Below are 24,668 nucleotides of genomic sequence, written 5' to 3' on the forward strand. Positions count from 1 at the left end.
CCCAGCTGCCTCTAGTCCACCCACATGGGCATGTTGAAGAGCATGACAGGAGAATGGATTGAAACCGAGAGTTCAATAGCCAGAATGAAAGAGGAAGAAGGAAATAAATGGGGATTTTGAATCCCAGGGGATACAGACTCCAGGATTAGTCCTTGTGGGCATTCCTGCAGTAACACGAGACAGCATTCCATGATGAGAGTTACATACGGGTGGCAGGAGAGGGAGCCACTGAACATGCGCAGGTTTAGTTCAAACACAGGAGGTTTGTTCAGTCAGTAACAGTGTGTTAGACATGGAGGTGAAGTGAACAGTGAGGAGAAATGTTGCCACAAGCTGCAGATGGACAACTTTCAGTGGAACAGGAGGAGACCATTCAGCCCTTCAACCCTGCTCTGCCATTCAATAGATCGTGGCTGATTTGTGGCCTAACTTGCAATTTTCAAAACTCTCCAAACTCACCAATAAACTCCTCTGCAACAGACAAGATCAATATTCAAAAACGAAACATCTGAAAATGCTGGGAAATCAGGAACAAAAACAGAAATTGCTGGAAAAAGTCAGCAGATCTGGCAGCATCTGTGGAGAGTGAATCTTTGGGTCCAGTGACCGGTCAGGTGACCAGCTGCAGCCGACCATTCTGCCTTTTCTGTAACACTCTCTGGAACAGGTTCTGGTGCGAGGGGAATGAGATTGTCAATAACAACTGAGAAAACAGGAGGACGTGCTCAATCAGAATAAAACACATTTTGGTCTTTCACTTTTAATTCAACTATTATTGTTCAATATTATTATTATTATTCAACTACTGCAAAGATTATTCATCATCATTTCAGAAATAAGATAATAGGCCAGAAATCAACTCTTCATGTCATTGGGTCTGGGAAACTGTTAATTCTGACCTGGTCGAGCCTACGTGTGAATCCAGACCCTGAGTAATGGGGTTGACTCTGAATGATCTCTTGGGCAGTTAGAATGGATGACAAATGCTGCCCCGGCAAGTGATGCCATGATCCCATGAACAAACAAAACAGATCCAATCGCTGTGGATCGTTGTGAACTCGCCGGTGTTATTGGAAGAGGACGAATGGGAAGGTTTATGGGGTAAAGGGAGAAGATTGGCATTCGGTGAGGTGATCCTTTGGATAGCTGATGAGTCAATCAGCCTCTTTTTGCAAAGTAACAATTCTGTGAATATTTCATTCTGAGCCATCTAAGGAAATATCAGGGCAGGATTTGTAAAGAGGTCAGATTGAATGAGTTCTCGGTGAACACAAGTGAGACACAGGTACAGAGGGGTTTTGGGATGGATTAAATTAAATTTTATACATTTGCATAGTCATCAACTTTACAGCAGTTAAAAATGGGAGTGATCAAGAGTGTGGAATTAGAGCAGCAAATAAATCTTAAACATTTATGCAGCTAAAGGGAATGCTGGGTAAAGATACCGTAGTTAGTGCTTATTTTATTCCAGGCACACCAGCCTAGGAGCACATCCTTCCTGTATGTGTCCTCTCGAGCTCTTGAAGACTTTTGTTCATTTGAAGTGTTTCATGTTTAGATACTCCAGAGAAGACAGCTTCAAGCTGGTGGCACGGTGGCACAGTGGTTAGCACTGCTGCCTCACAGCGCCAGAGACCCGGGTTCAATTCCCGTGTCAGGCAACTGACTGTGCGGAGTTTGCACATTCTCCTCGTGTCTGCGTGGGTTTCCTCCGGGTGCTCCGGTTTCCTCCCACAGTCCAAAGATGTGCAGGGTCAGGTGAATTGGCCATGCTAAATTGCCCGTAGTGTTAGGTAAGGGGTAGATGTGTATGGGTGGGTGACGCTTCGGCGGGGCGGTGTGGACTTGTTGGGCCGAAGGGCCTGTTTCCACACTGTAAGTAATCTAATCTACAATCTCTCCTGCCAGGGCAATGCTGCTGTTAGAATTCAATTCACTGGTGCATGTTACTGGCTGCTTCATGGACTGGAACTGACAATTGAGACTGAAAGGTTACTGTATAAAATATCTTCAATGGTATTGCCAGACGTGAGTGGTTTTAGGAAAATGACCTTGACTACCGGGCATTGAGTGTCAGAGCACTTCCTGTTGTGGGGCATCCTGGTTAGATTCAATCTATTGATAACTATTAGAACTGACTTGCACTGACTCCGTCAAAGTGGTCAGAGCATTATGGCTGTCATCGAAGCTGGTAACAAACTTCCCATGGGTTAAAAATCGTAAATGATAGAGTAGGTACGAGGTCTGATGGCACTGTTGGAGTATTGATGTTGTTGTTAATCACATTAACTCGGCTGGAGTTGACTGAATTTATATTGTCTCTTGCTGAATCTCAGGATGCCTCTCTGGGCAATAAGTCTCCAATAAACAGCAATCTGACAATGAGCAGGGATCATCTGTTTTGATTTAAATTGGAGTCCAGCCTTGGTCAACAGCCAGTGTGGAGTTTGCACATTCCCCTATGATTGTGTGGGCCCCCTCCAGGTGCTCCGGTTTCCAGGTGCACCCTCCAGGTGTTCCAGTTCAAATATTTGTGGGTTAGGTGGATCAGTTGTGCGAAATTGTCCACAGTTCCAGGATTGTGCAGACTCGGTGGATCAGCCATGGGAAATGCAGTGTTACAGGGATGGAGTGCTCCAGGTGGGATGCTCTTTGGATAGTTGGTGGGGTTTGATGGGCCAATTCTCTCATGCCACACTGTTGGGATTCTATTCTATGATTGAGGATAAAGGCTATTCTATGATTGAGGATAAAGCAGGGTGTCCTTGGAGAAGGAGCATGTGGTATGTATCAATGCTCTCGATGCCTTTAGATAGAGGTGGGCATCGCAGGGGATACAGTGCTTTATCTCCACTGCTGCCCCCTCACCCCTAACTCTACTTTGATTTGGTCCCTTCCCACTCTGTCATTTGTAATGGTTTGCTTTGCCTGTAATGGGCTTTGTTTGTAAATATTCAATTGGTTACATGGGTGATTTACTGCTGGTGATTATATATTAACAAAACCCAAAATGGCGTAATGATGAACGTGGGAAGGTTGCTCAGCTTCTCCTACCCAGAAGTGAGATAACACTTCTGGGTTGGAGAAATGGGGGGAAAAAGTACACTTCACAGGTCACAGAAGGAGAACTGAAAAACAGTTAAATCAAACCAATGGTTCAGACAGGGAGGGAATATTTCCCTGGAGTTTGAGTAACTGGAAAGTGATTGTGTCCAGGAATAGACAGGATTTTGTTTTACAGGGCGTTTGAAATTTTTAAAAACTGTTATATTCAGATAGTTTCATTTCTTTTCTTTTAGTTTTATTTATTGTGGAATAAATAGTTACAATACTTTAAAACCAAATTCACAAACCTTGTGTTAAAGACAAATGTTAAATAAAATCCATCAAACCGTCCCTCACTGAAAACTGATGTGGAGGTGCAATCTCCTGGAGAATCCCTGCCCTGCCTACTTCTTCCTACCCGGGCTCCATGACTATATACATACCTGGGAGATGGCAGCAGGAGGCCATTCGGCCTTTCAATCCTGCTCCACTATTCAAGGGGTAACAGCTGATCATCCAGCTCAGTCTCCTGTTCCTGCTGTGTTCCAATCCCCTTTCATGACTTTACCTCAAAGAACTATATCTAAGTCCTCCTTTGGTTTCACTGCCTTTTGTTCCAGTGACGTTGCTGTGTTACTGTGTGGGTGTAGGCAGGGTTAATGTGATGGTGCTGCCTCCTGGAGGATGCACTCAGCGTCCCTCTTCATCCTGCAGTAACATCAGTTGGGTTTCAGCAACTTGAGATAGAAACCGTTTCCAGGATATGGGCATCACTGGCTCAGCCAGCATTTATTCCCCATCTCTCGTTACCCTTGAGAAGATGGTAGTGAGCTGCTGTCTTGTACCATTCACAGTCCATTTGGTGCAGAGAGACCGACAATGCTGGGAGGGAGAGTGTTGCAGGATTTTGGCCGAGTGATTCTCCATCTTTGGTTCTTCAAATGCTGGTTAACTTTATCACGATCGGCACATGATGTTGAGATTTCAGTCTGCAAATCTTCACCATCTAGCACCCTGTATAAAGGAATATGTACAGATTAGAAATTCAGAGCAGACAATTCTCGTTTCTCTGGAAAATCTTTTTCCCCTTTCTTCCCCCAAAACTGTAACCCTCCAGCCCACTTACTCTCTCCCATCATTCTGACTCTGCTACCCCCAATGTACACCCTCCACATTCTCATGAATGTTACTGATAAACAGATCCATTCCACCACTTCCCATCCCTGGTTAGACTCTGCACCCTTTCTGGGTTCACTTCATTTCCCTTCAGTTGCTGCAAGTCAATAATGTAACAGCAGAATGAAACAAAAGGAAACAGAAAGGGAGGTGGCAGATCCTGGACAGAAGAGGAACCTTCAGTCTGGGAGAATGGGTCAGATCCTTCCTTGTTTCCCATTAGTCAATTCCCAGTGTTATGACAAGTTGCGAATGGAACTTGGTCCCATCTGGGCATAGTGACACTTTGACCCCCCTAACAGATCAATACTACAAGCAGATGCGTCCCTTCTCCAGCCAATCACAGTGTGAAATGCTTTCCGCTAGCTACCCCAAAGAACATGCTCCAAAACCCTCCCACATTCTGTACATGTACAGTGCTGGGTTTTCCCACACACGTGTGGTCCCTGCCTCAGGGATTGTGGGAGTTGTAGTCCCCATGAAGCCCCTGGAGACCTGTCCCTGGAAAGTGAAATAAAGTGTGGGCTGGAGGGTGTTGTGTATAGGATATCTATTCAGACACACAGGACATGTGGGCTGTCACTGGGATTTACTGAGACATCCGCTTAGACACCCCGATTTCTGACGTAAGGAATATACATTTAGCCAATTTCAGGGTGGGGAGGTTAATAATGGGCAGCAGACTTTAAGGAGAGGTGGCTCAGTGGCTAGCACTGCTGCCTCTCAGCGTCAGGGACCCGGGTTTGATTCCAGTGTTAGGCAACTGTGTGGAGTTTACACATTCTCCCCATGTCTGCATGGTTTTGTTCGGTGCTCCAGTTTCCTCCCACAGTCCAAAGATGTGCAGGTTAGGTGGATTGGTTATGCCAAATTGCCCACAGGGTCCATGCATGAGCCAGTTAGGTAATTAGCAACAGGAAATGCAGGGTTACAGGGAATGGGAAGGTCTGAATGGGATGCTCATTATAGGGTTGGTGTGGAATCGATGGATGAATACCCTGTTTCTGCATTATAGAGACTCTATTCTATTCTCATGAAGAAGAATGTACCTATCTCAACGTGTTCTGAATCTGTGGAATTTCCTACTCAAAATGCAGTGGATGCCAGGACAATGAACAAATTTAATGAAGAGATACAGATGTTTAATTTGCAATGAGTTGAAGGGTGAGAGACAGCAGGTGGGAAAATCCAGCTGAGACCGAGGTGAGCTCAGTCATCATGGTATTAAATGGTGGAGCTGGTTCGAAGGGCTGCATTGCCTCTCCTGTGCCCAGTGATTATCTTCTTACGGTAATAACTGGAAAGCTGAATCCAAAAATCACCAACTTCACCAAAGGAGATTTCTGGAAAATGCAGGATAGTTAGGTGGATTAGCGTTCCAAACTTAGATAGTGAGGAAGCGTGCAGGAGATAATGATTTTGCAGTTTTAAACTGAGGGGAGACAGTGATTTATGGTTCTAGAATGTGTAGGACATTCACAGTGTCCAGAATACTCTGTTGTGAATATCTATCTTATATTTTATTACAAAGCCAAGGTCTCTGACAATGAAGCCCAAAACACCCAGGAAACATTGCCTCCCATCCAATCTGATAAAAAGACTTGTGATAAGTCTGGTTGAATTTAGAACACAGATGGAAAGCAGGAAGATTAAATCCAATCCCAAGATACTGTGCTTAAACAAAGGAGACTACAATAGGATGAGGCAGGAGTTGGCTAATGCAGACTGGAAGCAAAGACTTTACTGTGGGACAGTTGACAGTGGAGGAATATCAAAGCAATTTTTCAAATTTCTCAGCAAAAGTATATATCAGTGAAAAGGAAGGACTGTAGGAAAAGGAGCAATCTGCCATGGGTTGCTAAGGAAATAAAGTAGTCTATCAAATTGAAATAGAAGGCATACAAATTGGCAAAGACCAAGGAGAAATTCGGAGATTGGAAAAACTTCAAAGATCAACAGAAAGCATGATGGAATTGGGGATAAAAAGTGACGAGTAGCTATCCCCAGGGACAGAATAGCAGTTTACCCTGCTAGAGGGAAACCTATTGTTTGGGGAACATATGGCCTCTGTAATTGTTGAAGCACTTAACTGTTACCATAGGGACAATCCTGATCAAGTTAAAAATCACAGCACACCCCAAAAGCTTGCACTGCCAAATAAATCTGTTGGACTATAACCTGGTGATGTGTGGTTTTCAACTTTGTCCACCCCACCCCAACCCCGGCTCCTCCACATCAGAATCCCGATAGAAAGCCCCACTGAAACTGAAGCGCCTGTCAGATACTTGAGGGAGCCACGGGGGTGTGGGGGGAGGAGTGTGTGGTTTAACCACAAAGTGCTGAACTGAACTAGACTTTTGAACTGCTGTTGCCATGGAGATAACATTGAGAGACCGTCTGTATTCAAAGTCACAAACCACAAAAGGTATAAGAATGGGAGCATACACCAGACAGGCGGGGAGTTACCTGATGCTGCCTGAAGGCGTTTTACATGTACACTATCCAGGTAACTGCCATGTCTCAATAATAAAGACTCAAAGAAGACCTCTCAGAGTTCTGTGCCTAGTTATTCTTCTCCAGCAGGGTTGAAGAATATGATTACACAGCAGTCAGTCTTCACAGTGGTGGATACGAAGAACATGCCAGTAATTGAAAAGGAGACTGAGGAAGGTGAGGACCAAGAAACAATCATTATCACGAAAGTGTTAGAGCTGGGCAAGTTAATGGAGCTAAATGTACACAAGTCTCATTGCCCTGATGGAATGCATGCCAGGATACCAACAGACTTATTGGGAGAAATAGCAAATACACTTACGAGTTGTAGAATCCTACAGCAGAGACAGGCCCTTTGGCCCAAACTGGCCCATACGAACCAGAATGCCCATCCACGCTAAACCCATTTCCCTGCACTGGGCCCATCTGCTTCTGACCCTTTGCTATCCATGTATTTGTCCAAATGCCTTTTACATGTTGTTAATGTACCCACCTCAACCACTTACACTGGCAGCTCATTCCATATACATACCACCCTCTGTGTAAAACATTTACCCCTCAGCTTCCCTTTTATTCTTTCTCCTCTAATCATAAACTGATGCCCTCCAGTTCCCTGGGAAAAAGACTGAGTGCATTCACCTTACCCATGCCTCTCATGATCTTATACACTTCTGTAAAATATTCCCCCTCAGTTTCCACTGCTCTAAACAAAAAGGTCCTCACTTGTCCAACCTCTCCCTGTAACTCAGACCCCCGAGACCTGGCATTATCCTTGTAAATTTCTTCTGCACCTTTCCAGTTTAATAACTGAAACCTACACTGCACTCATCACATTTCCCGTGTTTCCCCACGGTGCTGGAACCGACGTGACAACGCCAATGGATTACAATCCATGATCGATAATTCACTCCATTACAACAATCCCATTTTCACAGCTTCTTCCATGATGCAGGAATCCTTTTGTCTTTCTGGTTTCATGGTAAATTGCCCTCATACAAAACCAATCTGTGGCTTAACTGTTCCTGGGAAATGTGCCATGATTTTTTAGACTTTCAAAAACCAATGAAATCTCTCTCCACAGTCCCCACGCTAACATGGACTTCGCTGTCTCAGTACTTTTTTCCAGCCACACTGACATTTGAAATATTCGCCCACAGACAGAATGCACACCTTTCCATCCGGGTGGAAAGGCCAATGATATTCAGATCGGCACGGATCCAGTAACATGAAGTTCAATTTGAATTTCTCAACTACTAATCCCCCCTTTCAGTATTCTACACCAGAGAAAACAAAGTGCTGGAGATCCTCAGCAGGTCCGTCAGCATCTGAAATGGTGACAGAGGCAGGAAACACTGCAGCCTTGAAGAAGTGTTTCAATGATCACACCAGGCATGTGTGCTTGATGACCAGAATGGAGAATATGGAGGCATTGTATTCAACAGTTTTATACCAGAGACTGTGACCCCATTTTATTCCGTATTTCTCCAATATTCCTTCTTCTCAGAAGCAGACAGGAGTGGGAAGCAGTGGAGAATGTAAATGATGTGTGACCTTCCTAGTGAGGATTCGAGTACAGGAGCAGGGATCCCTTTCTGGAAGGGTCTTGGTGAGACCACATCTGGAGTACTGTGTGTACCTTTGTTCCCCTTTCCCAAGGGGAGCTATCCAGGTTATTGAGAGAGAGTAAAGGTGGGTCATCAGCCTGACTCCTGGGATGTGAAGATAGTTGAGGGTTGCAGATCCTGGAAGTCAGGGTCTATACAATGTGGATCTGAAAAAGCGCAGCAGGTCAGGCAATATCAGAGGAGCAGAAAGGTTGATGATTTGGTCAGGACCCTTTGTCAGTCCCAATGAATAGTCCTGACCCGAAACATCAACTTTCCAACCCCATCGTATTCATGCTGATTATCAAGCTCCTATTTACTCTAGTCCCACGTCCTGGCACTCAGCGTGTAACTGATATTATAGTGCTTGGTGTGACTTCTTCAAGGCTGCAGTGTTTCCTGCATCTGTCACCATTTCAGATGCTGCCAGACCTGCTGAGGATCTCCAGCACGTTTTGGTTTTATTACAGATTTCCACCATTTTGCTGAAGCACGTGGAGACAGAGAAATGTACAACTCCATATTTTGTTGACTCTGATTCCTGGGATGTCAGGACTGATGGATGAACAGGGACTCAATCTTCGTTTAATCCTCATTTCCTTTGGCTTTCTGAGCTGCTGGCTACATCACTCATATTCTACCTCCCATTCCCTGACCTGAATCTGACCCATCTAAGCCTACACTTTAATTCCCATCCCCCTGCCAGACTAGTTACAACCTCACCAATGGGATTTCTCCCAGCTCTGCCCAGGTGTAACCGCTCAGGCTGGTACAGGTCCCACCCAGAAACAGTCCCAGTGCCTGAAGAATCTAAGGCCTTCTTTGGTACACCTTTTCTCCAGCCACATATCCAGCTGATCTGCCCTCTTATTCATGCTCTCACTAGCACATAGCACTGGGTGCAAGTCTCGCGTTATTGCATTTCAGGAGCTACATTTTAATGCATCCCTGATCTCCCTATATCCAGCTTTCAGGCCCTCATCCCTTTGTTTAGCAATGTCATTGGTATCTATGTGTTCCACAACCACTGACTTTACCCTCCAGCTCCAGAATGTCCTGCAGCGGCTCCATGATATCGCGGATCCTAGCTCCAGGAGGTAACGTACCATCCTGGATTCATGTCTGTGGCCACAGCAGTGCCCGCCCTAACCCTGAGCATTGAATCCCCTGTCACTATAGCCGTGTTTCCTCTCTTTCCTCCCGCTCTGTGCAGCAGAGCTCTGTGTGGTGTCATGAACCTGGCTGTTGCTGATTTCCCGAGAAGCCACCCCACCCATTCCCACCCTTACAGAGTCCCAGGCAGTATACAGTATCTGTTTGAGAAGGGGATGACCACTGGGGACTCCTGCACTCCCTTCCTGAGCCTTTTACTTGATCTGATGGTCACCCATTCCCTTTCTGCCTGTGTAACTCTCGCCTGCAGTGTGACGGACTCACTAAACGTGCTGTCCATAACATTCTCAGTATCGCAGGTGCTCCACAGTGAGTCTACTCACAACTCCAACTCTGAAAAGCAGTTTCCCAGTAACTGCAGATGGGAACCCTTCCTGCACACATAGCCGTCAGGGACACTGGAAGCTGCTCTTATTTCCCACATTGTACAAGAGGACCACACCACGGGTCTGAGGTGCCCTGTCACAACATCTCTCTACATTCATCTAGTTACTCCCATTAAGAGAATTTAAATGAGTTAGCAACCTTCCTTCACTTTAAACATGTCCATTATAATTAAAAAAAATTACTTAAGCTGATATTTCATACTTTAAAAACTTAAATACTCCGCAGGTATTACTGACAAATTGGCTATTCCCATTGGGACTGTGAACTTCTGAAAGGCCTGAAGCTGAAACTCAGTTTTAGTTCACCTTCTCCATGTCTCACCTCACTATTTACACCCAACTCTAAAACACTCTCATTGAGCCAAGCAGCACTCTTAGTGCAGCCCTGCCATTTTCATTGTCTGCTCACACCTACACTTCCCTCAGCCTCCTGTACTGTTCCAATGCACCTCAATGGGAGCTCAGGACCAGCATTGCATTTTTCAATTCAGCCCTTTGTAACCCCAGAGTTAAAATGGACTTCAGCAGTTTCTGAATGAATAGACAGTTGTCAGAATCTGGAATGTTCCACCTGAAATGGTGCTGGAATTTGAGTCCACAAGGAATTTCAATGAGAAATTTGCAGAGAATTGGAAGTAGGGAGTTTACAGATTAACATTATAAAGTGGATGATTGTGACTAAATCTGACAGATCCTGCAAAAAGATGAGGTGTAATTTGGATAAATCTGTGCTCTCTCCCAGGCCAATACCTCCTTCCACAGCTACAGGGCCAAGAATTAAACACATACCCCAAGGGTGATCCAACCATGGACTTGAACATCTTTCTGCTTTTGGCTTGACAAAAATATTGAAGATAATTTCCCACAGACAGAACAGACAAACCTTTCTCGTTCCACAGTTTAATGCCAATGATATTCAGATCCTGATGACTCTGCTAACTATAGAAACTTGTTTTTTGACATCCCAGTCTCAATTATTCTCAATTAATATCCTATAAAATGAATTCACAAAACAAAGCTCATAGTCAGTGCAAGATGAATAGTGAAGGCAAACACTTCTCTTGGTATGTGTTTGATGTGTAAATGCTCCTCTTCAAATCACCCCGCCCCCACCCAGGAAGAGGACACGTGCATGCTCCTTGCGGTACCTTACCCCAAGTAAAGATGGCAGCCATAACCCAGGTCCTCTCACTGCCTGAAGCCCAAGCCATCTTCCCCTTTGCTGCAAATGTGGGACCAAGAGTTTCTAATTCAGACTAACGACCTGCACAGAGTGTAACTAAACCCTCCCAGTCTACACTGATACATTTCATCCGGTTTCTGCTGCCACTCTCCCCTTTCCGCCTCCTGCACACACCAAGGGTCATCATGGGTCCAATGCCCCGTCCTCAGAACCGATGACAGCTGGGAAAATTAGAATCACTTCAGGAAACAGGCCCTTCGGCACAACAATTCCACACCCACTCTCCGAAGTTAATCCCACCCAGACCCATTCCCCTATCCTATTACTCTCCATTTCCCCAGACTAATGCACATCCCTGAACACTACGGGAAGTTTAGCTGGGCTAATTCAGTTGACCTACACATCTTTGGACTGCAGGAGATAGGGGTTAAAGAGTAACTAATAGGTGGAGACAGAGCCCAAAGAGAGACAGGAACATTTGGAAATGCCTGGAGTGGAGTTGGAAAGCTGTTAATGGAGGAGACAGGAACCTTCTAGCATCTCAGTGACGATGGTGGAAATGGTGTCTGATGATCTACATTGTGCCGCAAAAAAGACCCTGAGCTTCCAGTTGCCTGCTCTTTAACACACAAGACTGTTCCCTGTCCAACATCTCTGTCTCATGCTTACTGCGGTGTTCCAGTGAAGCTTGATGCAAGCTGGAAGAACACTTCAGAACATACCAAATGGCTTCCTATTTCAAGGACTGCAATTTCCCCTCACACGTGGTCAACAATGCCCTCCAGTGTATCTCCTCTACTTCCCACACCACTGCCCTTGAACCCACCCCTCTAAATGCAACAAAGATGGAATCCCACCATCCTCACCTTCCACCCAGATACAACGCATCATCCTCTGCTATTTGCACCATCAGATCCAACCACCTGAGACATATTTCCCTCCCCACCCCTTTCAGCATTCCACAGAGACCATACCCTCTGTGACTTCCACGTTAGATCACGCTCCCCACCAACCCATCCTCCACTCCAGGCACCTTCGCTTGTCACTGCAAGAGGTGGAAAACCTGTGCCCACACCTTCCTCTCACCTCCATCCAAGGCACCACAGGATCCTCCCACATCCAGGCATAGATTTCCCTGCCCACCCAAACACCTCACCGATTGTGTCCTTTGCTCTCAGGACGCCAAATTGTGGAATATTTCAGGGAACATTTCTGGGACACATGCACCAACCAACCCCATCGCCCTGTGGCCGACCACTTCAGCTACCCGCCCCTCACCCCCACCCCCCGCCACCACGCTGCCAAGGACATGCAAGTCCTCCACCACAAAATCCGAGCCACCCGACACCTGGAGGAAGAAAACCTTGGGAACTTTCAACCACACGGCATCAAGGTTTCCTTATCTCCCCTCCCCCACCTTATCTCAGATTCAACCCTCCAACTCGGCACAACCCTTTTGAACAGTCCCACCTGTCCATCTTCCTTTCCAATTATCCATTCCACCCTCTCACCACTACCCCCATCTACAACTACCTATTGCCTCCCTAGCTCCCTTCACCCAACCCCGAACACCCCTCCCTATTTATCTCTCAGCCGTATTCCACCACCCACATTTCTGATGAAGTGCTGACATGCCCAATACGTCAATTCTCCTGCTCCTTGGATGCTGCCTGACCTGCTGTGCTTTTCCAGCGCCACACTTTAACATAAGCTGGAATAACAACACCTCATCTCCCACTCGGGGACCCTGCAATCCTCTGGCTTTAACATCAAATTCAATAATTTTAGGTCCTGAACTCTCCCACGTCCTAGTGTCTTTGCCCCCTACCCCACATACCAGGCCTTGTTATTACGTAGCCTTCCAATTATGTAGCCTTCCATTACACATTACCTATGGTTAGCTACTAACAGTCCCCATAAACAGCTATTCACCCTCCCCCTCAGATCATTATCCACTCCTTTGTCCAACTGCTCTTATCTCTCTCTTTGGACTCTATCCCCACCTATCATTTACTCCTTAACCCCTACCTTCTGCTTAAAACCGACATTTTTTTCTCAGCAACATCAGTTCCTGAAGAAGCGTCACTGGATCGAAAATGCGAACCGATTTCTCTTCACAGATGCTGCCAGATCTGCTGAGCTTTTCCAGTACCTTCTGGTTGTTGTGTGTGATTTACAGCATCCGCAGTTCTTTTGGTTCTAATTTACTCGGAGTATCTAATTCAGGTCCAGCAGACTGAAACAGTGTTTATCAACCCTCCCAGTCCACACTAACTCCATCTCTCTCCCAGTCTCTGCTGTCTCTCCCACTCCCTTCACACTCACTGAGTCCTCCCTCACAGTGACACTGCGCCTGCAAAGCTGATGATCATGTGTTGGCCTGCTGAACCCACCCCTCATTCACTCCCATTGGCTGGAGGACCACGCCAACTCTCCTATTGGTCAATCAGCCAGGCCCCATTGTGACCGGAATGGTGGGATCCTCCCAGGTGCATCAAAGGCTGAGGGGTGACCTCAGAGGTTTATAAAATCATGAGGGGTATGGGTAGGAGAAATAGACAAGGTCGTTTCCCTGGGGTGGGGGAGTCCAGAATGAGAGGGCATGGGTTTAAAATGAGAGGGGAAGAATTTAAAATGGATTTGAGGGGCAATTTTTTTTCCCCACTGAGGTTGGTGCGTATATGGAATCTTCTGTCAGGAAGTGAAGGATGTTGGTACAATTATACCATTTGGCATCAGGATGGGTATATGAATAGGAAGGGTGCAGAGATATATGTGCCAAGTGTTGGAAAATGGGTCTAGATTAGGTTGGGATATCTGGTCAGCATGGACCAGTTTAACCAAAGGGTTTATTTTCATGCTGTACATCTCTACAGCTCTGCCCTGTGATGAGCTTCATCATTCACAGTGAATGGCTCAGTATCACAGAGCACAGGGGCTGGGGGATATTCCGCCCATTGGGGCTGTACTCTCTCCCACTGGAGATGTTGCCAGTCAGTCCCAACTTACCTCCCATTTGGACATAGCCCTCCAAATCCTTCCTTAAAAATGTTAAATTTCAAATTTGTTTTGACAATAACTACTGAATCTGCATCCAGCTGTCTTTCAAACTGTCCCAGATGCTCAGAACTTAGTGAGTGAAATAATCTTCACATTTTTCTTTGCATTATTTGCCAGTTACCTGAAAATAGTTACTAAAAATTGTGACGTTAAAAATTTCTCACTCTGTCTCTCTGTAAATGAAATACCCTGGAAACAAATCAACTCCTGGTCGAAATCACTGCTTAACCTTCTCAGCTCCAAGGAGAATTGTCTGACCTTCTGCTAACGCTCCATAAAAGAGAAACCTATCTTAATTTTAATTTATTAGTGCCATAGAGATGTACAGCACAGAAACAGACCCTTCAGTCCAACTTGTCCATGCCGACCAGATATCCTAAATGAATCTCGTCCCGTATGCCAGCACTTGGCCCATAGTCTTCTAAACCTTTCCCAATCACATATCCAATGAGATGCCTTTTAAATGTTGTAACTGTACCAGCCTCCACACTTTCTCTGGCAGCTTATTCCATACACATACCACGTTCAGCTTGAAACTTTGCACCTAATAATCCTTTTCAATCTTTTCCCTCACGCCTGTGCTTTCTAGTTTTGGACTCACCTAAACAGGAATAAGACCCTGGCTGTTTATCCTATCCATGCCCCTAACGATTTTATCAACCTCTATGGTCACCTCTCAGCATCCGATTCTCCAGTGAAAACAGCCTCAGTCTATTCAGCCTCTCCCTATAGCTCAATCCCTCAACCCTGGCAACATCTTAGCATCTTTTCTGAATCCTTTCAAGTTTCACAATATCATTCCAATAGCAGGGAGACCAGGACTGAAAGCAGAATTCCAGAAGTGGTTGAATGAATGTCCTGTACAGCCGCAAAATGTCGTCACAACTCCTGTACTCAATGCACAGACCAATAAAGGCAAGTACACCAAACACTTTCTCCACTACCCTGTCTACCTATGATTCCACTTTCAAGGAACAATGAAACTGCACTCCAAGGTGTCTTTGTTCAGTAACACTCCCCAGGACAGTCCCATTAAGTGTATACGTCCCACCCTAATTTGCTTTTCCAAAATGCAGAAACTCACATATATTGAAATTAAACTTCATCTGCCACTCCTCAGCCCATTTGATCGGAGTCTCATTGTACTCTCAGGTAACTTTGCTGTCCATTGCACCTCCAATTTTGGTGTCTATTGTAAACTTACTCACCATAGCTCCTCTATTCACATAGAAATCATTTATATAATTGGCAAAAAGCAGTGGACACAGCACCCAGCCTGACAGCATATTGCTCATCACAGGCTTCCAGTCCAAAAAGCACCCTCCACTATGACACTGACTGCTCAGCAAGGTTAGAGCTCATGGAATACAGGGAGAACTAACCATTTGGATACAGAACTGGCTCAAAGGCAGAAGACAGAGGGTGGTGATGGAGGGTTGCTTTTCAGACTGGAGACCTGTGACTAGTGGAGTGTTACAATGATCACTGCTGGATCCACTACCTTTCGTCATTTATATCAATGACTTGGATGTGAACATAGGAGGTATAGTTAGTGAGATGACACCAAAACTGGAGGTGTAGTGGACAGTGAAAAAGATTACCTCAGAGTACAATGGGATCTTGATCAGATGGGTGAATGAGCTGAGGAGTGGCATTTTGGGAAAGCAAATCTTAGCAGGACTTATACACTTAATGGTAAGGTCCTGAGGAGTGTTACTGAACAAAGAAACCTTGGAGTGCAGGTAGATAGGATAGTGAAAGCGGCATGTGGTATGCTTTCCTTTATCGGACAAAGCATTGAGTACAGGAGTTATGAGATCATGTTGCAGCTGTATAGGACATTGGTTAGGCCACTTTTGGAACGCTGCGTACAAATCTGATCTCCCTCCTATTGGAAGGATGTTGTGACACTTGAAAGGGTTCAGAAAAGATTTACAAGAACGTTGCCAGGGTTGGAGGATTTGAGCTAGGCTGGGGGTTGAATAGAGGTTGAATAGACTGGGGCTGTTTTCCCTGCAGCGTCAGAGGCTGAGAGGTGATCTTATCTATGTATATAAAAACATGAGGTGTATGGATAGGATAAATAGACAAAGTATTTTCCCTGTCGTGGAAGATCCCAGCACTAGAGGGCATAGGTTTATGGTACGAGGGGAAAGACTTTAAAGAGACTTGAGAGACAACGTTTTCACACAGAGATTGAGATGTTTTTGATGCAGAGATAGTGGGGTGGTACGTGTATGGAATGAGCTGCCAGAGGAAGTGTTGGAGGCCATTACGATTGCAACATTTAAAAGGCATCTTCATGTGTATATGAATACGAAGGATATGGGCCGGGTGCTGACAGGTGGGACTAGATTGCATTGGGATATCTGATGAGCATGTACTGGTTGGACTGACGGGTCTCTGTTTCTGTGCTGTCCATCTATGACTCTTTGACCTTCCAGCCAATTCCGTATCGAAACAGCTAGTTCCGCCAGAATTCTATGGTGTTGAACCTGCTAACCAATGTGTTATGTGAAACCTTGTGTCTTTCTCAAGTCCAAGTTAATGATTTCAGTGCACAAAGCCATGCTGACTCTCCCTCATCATTTCTTGCTTTTCCAATGACATGTAAATCCTGTCCCTGAGAATCCCTTCCAACAACTTCTCTTCCACTGACTTCAGGCTCACTGGTCTATAGTTCCCTGGCTTTTCCTTACCACCTTTCTCAAATAATGGCACCAGTCTTCCAGCACCTCACCTGTGGTGATCGATGATACAAATATTGCAGTGAGGGGCCCAGCAAAAGCTTCCCTAATTACCCACAAAGCTCTGGGATACACCTGATCAGATTCCAGGGATTTATCCACCTTTATGCATTTTAAGACATCCAGTACCTCCTCCTCTGTAATATGTACACTTGCCAAGTTATCACTATTTATTTTTCCAACTTCTCTAACATCCATATCCCCTTTCAGTAAAAACTGACATGAAATACTAACAGAATCTCTCCCACCTCCTGCTGTTCCATAGACAGTCTTGTTGATCTTTAAGGGTCGCTATTCTCTGCCTAGTTATTCTTTTGTCTTTAGTGTATTTGTAGAATCTCTTTGGATTCTCCTTAAACCTATTTCCCAAAGCTATCTCATGTCCCCTTTTTTGCCTCCTGGTTTCCCGCGAGTATATTCCTACTGCCCTTATAGTCCTCTAGGGATTCACACAGTGGTCTGTACCTGCCATATCCTTCCTTCATTTTCTTGACCAGAGCCTCAATTTCGCAGGTCATGCAGCATTCTCGATGCCTCCCAGCCTTGGCCTTAACAGGAATATACTGTCTGTGTACTCTCATTGTCACAGGCCTATGGAGGCAATGGCAGATGAGGACAGAGAAACAATCATTTATCAGTAAAGAGGTAGTGTTGGGAAAGCTAACAACTCATCCTTATCTCAATAATTCCTCTCTAGCCTCAGAACTATCACTATCTCTGCATCAAAAACATCTCAATCTCTGCAACATCCTCCAATCTCTAATCTCCTCCAGTCTCAACACCCTCTCTATCTTTAATCATGTCCGCCCTCACAAATCTCTGTGATGTGCCTTTCTTTAATTCCAGCCTTCAGGATAACCCATTTTTACTTCAGATTCCTGCACCCAGAGCTCCACAATGTCCCGCTTAACCTCTGTCACATTTTCCTCCAAAAAACATTAATCAATCACGTATCATCTATTCTAATATCACCTTCTCTGACCTGGTTTCTATTGTGGCTTGTCATATTCCTATATTATGCGTCTGTGGTCTACATGACAGAAAACGGTTTTGTGGTCCATTGGGTTTCTGCTGTAAAGAAATCTCCCAGCTAACTATTTTAATCCCATTTTCCAGCACAGAGCCCATAGACCTGTCAGCCTTGGCCTTGCAAGTGTGTTCCTAAATAGATTGTAAATGCCATCGAGATTTCTGTCTCTCACTCTCTTCCAGACAGTGAGGTTTAGTGCAACTGTTGCTCTATGCTATCACCCACAGGGTTCAGAGCAGCTGGGTCTGTGCGAACCAGGATGGATCAAGGAATGGGGGATTTTAGTTGCAGAATTTGTGGGGCTTTTTTAACATTAATTGTTCATGTGCAATGTGTGTTGCTAATACATATCAAGAATAACCATCCACAATTAATGGACTCTCCTTTTCAACCTCTCCCCTTGCTTGAGCTGTGGTAATATTCAGGTTAACCACTACCAGACATCTCTCTCTAATGAGAGAGCAGTCCTATGTCGGATGGACAATACTGACTTGATCTTTTACACAGTGATGCCACTGTGCCTTGAGGGTGGGGAAAGGGAATGCTGAAGGTGGTGGATGGGAAACCACTCGGGCACAGTGCTTTATCCTGAGGATGTTCACTTTCTTTAATATTATTGGGAGGGGGGGGGGGGGGGGGGGGGGAGGGGGGGGGGGGGCGGGGGGGGGGAGTGCACTGATGCAGGCAAGTGGAGAATGTTCCAACACAACCCTGATGTGTACCTTATAGAGAGCAAACAGACATTGGGGAATCAGCAGTTTGGAAAAACTGAGATTGTTCTCCTTGTAGCAAAGGAAATTCGGGGAGCTGTGACAGAGCGGTTTACAAAAGTTACACGTTATAATAATAAACCTTACACCCATCAGCTCATTACACAAGGATTACAGGACACATGTTGAAGATTTGGGAAGATCTATTGAGAGGATGGTTTGATTCAAAGGAGAACTTTTCTGCAGCAAATGGGATTGATCTGGAACACAATACTCTCACACAATATGAATATCCAGGTCCTGATGAATGGAGTAATTCTGTCAGAGTTTGGCGTTACAATGACTGAGATTACCATCTGAATATCTGCCTGTAATACAAGTTTATAAAATCCGTCACTGTCAGTTCGAGTTTGAAACTCATACAATCCCCTCCTCCTGGCCCAGGATGACTGTACACATTACCCCTGGTGGAGGTTAGCAGGCACTTCAAGGGCAAATCTATGTGGGTTTCTATGAGTTTCCACCTTGGGACTTCATGTGACTGAACATGGGACAGAATGTCCCAAGATTCAGTGAGATATGGAGAGCAGGATTTGCTTCCTTTTCTTTCCTTCCGTTCTGCCGCTGTGCCTCCTCAATAAGACTTGGGGTGTGAAAGGCTCATGCAGCTCGATGGGCAAGATGTCTCCATTCTGACCAATGGGCAGCAAGCTCCTCCCAGTCATGAAACAGAGTATCCCTGAAAGATAGCAACTGCGCATGCTTCCCACTGCCCAGTGCTCACAGTACATGTTTCGAATAATGAGGGGGGAAATCTCAGAGAAAAGGCATAACAGGAAAGTTCCAAAAGGATTATAAACATCTTACAGAGAGATAGTCACAGGAAACGTGGGCAACAAGTTAGCAAATAGAGTATAACTTGGGATAAACTGTAGAAAGCTGCACCACAAAGGGACTGGGGGAAAATGAGCAGGAAACACAGAAAGCTAGCACACAATTACAACATTGGATCAGGAAGGGGAATGGAATGCTGTCCCTTATTTCAAAGAGTTTGCCAAATAAGAGTTTGGAGTATATACCTTAGGACAACTAAACAAATGGCGAGTGAGACCACATCTGGAGTAACATGAACAGATTTGGTCGCTTTAGTTAATAAAATAGAGCAGTTTATTGGAGGCATTTCAGAGAAGATCCATTGGGATGATCACTGTTTTGAAGGGATTATCCTGTAAGCAAAGGCTGAATAAGTTGGGAATCTACTCACTGGACTTTGGAAGAATGAGAGGTGATCTCTTTGAAAAATACAGGATTCTGTCGAGGTTTGACAGGGTAAATATGGAGAGGGTGTGTCCCATTACGGGTGAGTCTTGAACCAGATTGTGGGTCAGTCGCGGAATCAAGGGTTCTGTTTCAGATTTGTCAAGTTAAAGGCAACACCGACACAGGTTAGGGTTTCAGTAGCAATGGAGCTGGGGTGAGAAGGAGACAAGCAACGTTTTAGAGATTGGAATTCGTGGTTTCTGATTGTGTAGATGTCCGATCAGAAGGTCACCTTGGGGTCAGATATGAAAGCAATATTGTGAAGAATGTAGTTCTGCCTCAGACACTTCCCAGTGAGAGGGAGGGACACAGCAGTAAGGGAAATGAATTTGGAATAGCAACTGAAGGCAATGGGTTTAACAATTACAGTGTTTCATTGGAGTGAATTGCAGCTAATCGATGCGTGGTAAGCAGTTTGATAACTGAGTAATAGTGGAGTAATGGAGACGGATGATGGGGAGGGAGAGCTGGACATTGTCAGTGTACATGTGAAACCTAACACAGTGCTTTTGGGCGATGTTACCTCCTGGCAGTATGTAGGTCAGAAACAGGACGGACCAAGGATAGATCCTGGAGGGACACCAAATACAATGAATTCAGAAAGGAAAGGGAGAGTGGAGATGGAGCAGGATTTTCCAATGATGGTGAGGTCAAATATGAGGTTTTAGCAAAATGGGAGAGAAGGACATAACGAGAAAAGACAGACAGACAGATCATGGGACAATATCTGTGAATTGCAAGGGTGGGGAGGGCGGTGACAAGCAGGAGGATGAGACAGAGATTTGGAATGTCCATGATTTAGCTACACTAGGGTAAATGTTCAAGATGACCTCTAATAAAGCTTGACAAGAGACTCTAGGAAATGCAAGTTTAGGACTAAAATGAGGAGCACCCTTGTGAGGCAGTTTGGCCCGATGGGCTAGTGGAGAGGGAGCGAAGAAGCAGAGGCAGCTGATCGGATTGTCTCAATGTTATTGACAGAGAAACTCCATGTGCTCCTCACTCTTGTTGTTGGAGGGGAGGATGGAGGAGGCAGGATAATGGACATTTATTTATTTCCAAAACAATAAACACAACCTGTGATAGTGATTCTAAAAATAAGTGGACAAACCTGTCGTATTTATCATTTATCAAGAATATTAAAATATATAACTGAAGTTCAGGTTTGAATCCCAAATTGGTTGAGGGTGGCTCTGAAGTCAAGAAAAAAATAACTGGAATGAAGAATCTACTGTTTGCCATGGAACCATTGGGGATGTTTTTCTGCCATTGACAATGTCCTTGAGGGAAAGAAACCCGACAGTGGCCCATCAAGTCACTCATTGTATTAATCACTGCACAGTCTCAACAAAGGAATGAAACTGGATGGATCACATTATATCTACCAATGCACGAGCAAAACCAACCACACAATCAGCCCTCTTGACCCTGCAACTTCCTCACTGTGGGCCAACAGCAGCAGAACTGTACTTCAGTCCAATCTGAAATCTCATGGCCTGATATCCCCCACTCAACCATTAACATCAAGCCAGGGGAATCAACCCTGGTTCAATGGTGAATGTAGGAGGGCATGCCAGCAGTACCAGGCATACCTAAAAATGAGGTGCCAACCTGGTGCAGCTACCAAACCTGCATGCCAAACAGCACAAGCAACACCAAATAGAACTAAGTGATCCCATAACCAATGGATTAGATCAGAGTTCTGCAGTTGTGCCACACCTAGTCAAGAATAGTGATGGACAATTAAACAACTCACTGGAGGAAGTATCACAGATATCCCCAGCCTTACTGATGGAGGGGTCTCACACATTCATGCAACAGATAAGAGGACAGCATTAGCAGCGAGTTTCAGCCAGCAGTGCCAAGTGGATGAGCCTATTCCATTGGTCCCTGACATCACAGATATGAATCGACTTGGTTGAAAACTCATTTCAAATCAGATCAAGAAACGGATAAATAGTATAAAGGCTAGGGGCCCTGCCAATATTCTGGCAATAATACTGTTGGCTGTGCTCCAGAACCTGCTGCCCGCCAAGGCAAGTACTGCTCCAGCACTGGCACCTACCGACTTTGTGGAACATTGCTCAGGGATGTTCCAACACAAAAACACAGGGCAGATCCAACTCAGCCAATTCCCCTCCATCAGTCGACACTCGCTCAGCAGTGAAGTGATGGAAGGTGTCATCAACAGTGCTGTCACGCAGCTGCTCAGCAGTAACCTGCTCAGCGATGCCCAGTTTGGGTTCTGCCAGGGCCACTCAGTTCCTGAGCTTGTTACAGACTTGATTCACAAACTGACAAACAGCTACATGAGGCGAGGATGACAGGCCAGACCCCCTCCAAGACCACTATTTCGACTTCAGTGATATCACCTGACCTCACCACAGTCTCAGCTCATTTGCTGAAACTCTCATTCATTCCTTTTGTTAAATCTAGATTTCATTATCTAAAGCCACTCCTGGCCAGCATCCCACATTCACCCTCCCGATAATCTCAAGAATATTGAAAACTCTACTGCCGAAGTGCTCACTTGTACCAAAACTTGCTGATCAATCAAAAGACTCCCATTTATAAGCAACAACAATTTACTTTTGCACCATTGTTTTTATTCCTGGCTGTAAGCATTCCTATCTCCCTGCACCACACACCCTTTCATATCTCAATAATTCATTTTAGTTCAGACTCTCAATGATGTGTTTATTTTTGAGTTCACCTGTGTGACTGTTTCTATAGACTCCAAGGGAACATGGTCTGGAATCCCCACTCTAACCCTCTAAGATCTACCTTCTTCCTTTAAGGCATTCTTGAAAAACTGCGTATTTGGCAATGGTTTCGGTCACTGGACACAATATTTTCCATCTGTAGCCTTATGTCAAAAGTTCTCAATAATATTTTTGTGAAATTAAAACCATGATGATTTGTACAGATATCTTCTGCTCTTCGATATCGCTGAGTGAATAATCTGTAATGTCTCTTACCCAACCACGTTGTGGGAGCACCTTCACCATACAAACTGCAGCTGTACAAGGAAGTCAAACATCACCCTCTCCCCAGGCAACAAGGCTTTGGTATTGATCACTGGTTTATGTGGAAGGAGAAATACACAGTTGATGTTTCAGGGAGTGCAATATGAATTACAGGGAATGAAAATGGTGCGAATTTGACTGTCAGAAATTGAAGGAAAATGCACTCGCTTATTGGAAAAAAGAATTCTTGACTGTCAAAGATATTGAGGAAAAAATAACCTGATAATGGAACAGCATATGGTCAGGAGCCGGGCAGCAGTGGACAATTCATTTACATTCCTGAAGAAGGGCTTATGCCCGAAACGTCGATTCTCCTGCTCCTCGGATGCTGCCTGGCCTGCTGTGTTTTTCCAGCACTACACTTTTCAATTCATTTACAAAACAGCTGTGAAAGTAATAGTAAAATACTATACAGAGCAAAAATACACCCATGAGAGACTGAGGAAGCTCGATAACGAACAAGTGGACATCAGAGAACCCAGAGGTGAACCAGAGCAGAGTTCACTTTTATAATCCCACAGTCAAAGATGTCTAGCACAGAAACAGACTTCTCCGGTCCAACCTATGCCAACCAGATATCCTAACCTAATCTATCTAAATTAAATCCTATCTGACACTCCTCAGCCCATTGGCCCATCTGATCAATATCCCATTGTATTCTGAGATTGTCCACAATACCAACTGTTGCCTGGAGCTTGCGCACTGCTTCGTGGCTTTTGCTGCTGTTTCTCAGTTTCAAGAGTGAGGGACAAGGTTAAATATCACACAACCACCTGATGGAGGACCAGCTTCCAAATAAACCTGTTGGACTATAACTTGGTGTTCTGTGAATTATAATTTTGTCCATCCTAATCCAACACCAGCACGTCCAAGTCACGAGTGAGGGAGGAATGCATAACATAAGAACAAAAGATCTTGGAAAAGGAGAAGGCCGTCCTGCCCTTCGAGCCGGCTCTACCATTCGATAAGATCATGGCTGATCATTTTGTGGATGCAGAACCATTTACCCACGTTCTCACCGTATTCCTTAATTAATTATTTCTTTTTTAAAAAAACTAACTTAGCTTTAAAAATGTTCATTGAACGAGCATCAACTACTTCCCTGGGAAATGCACTCCATCGAGGTCAAGACGTTCCTTCTCAATTCAGTCCTAAATTTGCTGCCTCTAATCTTGTGGTGATGCCCTCTTGTCCTGGCTTCACCTGCCAGTGGAAACATCCTCTCTACTTCTATTTTATCCATTCCATTCATTATTTTATATCTTTCCATTCTTCTGAATTCCAATGAATATAATCCCAATCTACTCCGTCTCTGTTAAGCCAAACCCCTCACCTCTGGAATCAACCTCCTCTGCACCGCCCTCTAGTGCCAGTACATCCTTGAGCACGTAAGGAGATCAAAACTGCCTGCAGTACTCCAGGTGTGGCCTCACCAGCACCCACTATAGCTGGAACATAACCTCTGCTTTTAAACACAATCCCTTCAGCAATGAAGGACAAAATCCCATTTGCCTTCTGAACTGATTGTTGTACCTGGTGACCAACCCTCCTGCAGACGCATGTTCAGGTGCCTCTGCATAGCAAATAACGCAACTTTTAAAAAAATCAAGTAATAATCTTTTTATTAATGTTACTCCAACCAAAGAGAATGACTTTACATTTATGAACGCAATATTCCACTTGCCAAACCATTGCCCACTCACTCAATGTATCTA

The 24,668-nt window shown here is 44.9% G+C and overlaps 1 long non-coding RNA gene across 1 annotated transcript; it reads right to left on the bottom strand.

Annotated features, from left to right (window-relative positions):
- Positions 1–3,165: 3,165 nt before the first annotated feature.
- On the bottom strand, positions 3,166–23,004 carry LOC148149534 (uncharacterized). Its single transcript, XR_015757802.1, has 3 exons — positions 22,906–23,004; positions 17,333–17,458; positions 3,166–4,059 (listed from the first exon to the last, which is right to left on the bottom strand). It is a non-coding gene; the product is annotated as an uncharacterized LOC148149534 (long non-coding RNA).
- Positions 23,005–24,668: the final 1,664 nt, after the last annotated feature.

Source organism: Chiloscyllium plagiosum, unplaced genomic scaffold (assembly GCF_037043375.1).
Source record: "Chiloscyllium plagiosum isolate Xiang-an unplaced genomic scaffold, Cpla_swu_hap1 HiC_scaffold_8, whole genome shotgun sequence".
Lineage (NCBI taxonomy): Eukaryota > Metazoa > Chordata > Chondrichthyes > Orectolobiformes > Hemiscylliidae > Chiloscyllium > Chiloscyllium plagiosum.